This window comes from Egretta garzetta, unplaced genomic scaffold, assembly GCF_000687185.1.
Source record: "Egretta garzetta isolate BGI_Z169 unplaced genomic scaffold, ASM68718v1 scaffold241, whole genome shotgun sequence".
NCBI lineage: Eukaryota > Metazoa > Chordata > Aves > Pelecaniformes > Ardeidae > Egretta > Egretta garzetta.
Genome location: NW_009258675.1, coordinates 1,270,158 through 1,270,504, shown reverse-complemented (window position 1 = coordinate 1,270,504; position 347 = coordinate 1,270,158).

Sequence of the window (347 nt, the reverse complement as noted above, 5' to 3'; positions counted from 1 at the left end):
AAGCCTCCCGCTGCGATTGGCCTGGAGGGGCGGTGCCCGAGCTCCTGGCCACGCCTCGAAACCGTTGCTCAGCAGATGGCGGATAAAAAATGAGTATCCCTCCGCAAAGCTGCGAGTGAAGGAGTCCACCAGCCCGCCCACGTCCACGAAGAGCCCAAAGACGGGGCCAAATGGATAAAAACCCGCGGTGTAGGCCGTAGCGTGCCCTGAGGTTTGTGTTTCTGCCTCGGGCGAGCTGAGCCTTAAGCTATAAGGGCCGCCGTTGGTGGAGCTGGCGGAGGGATCTGAGGGAGGCAAGAGGTGTGAAACGGCCGCTTATACGTGCGGTTCGCGGCGTACTCAGATAT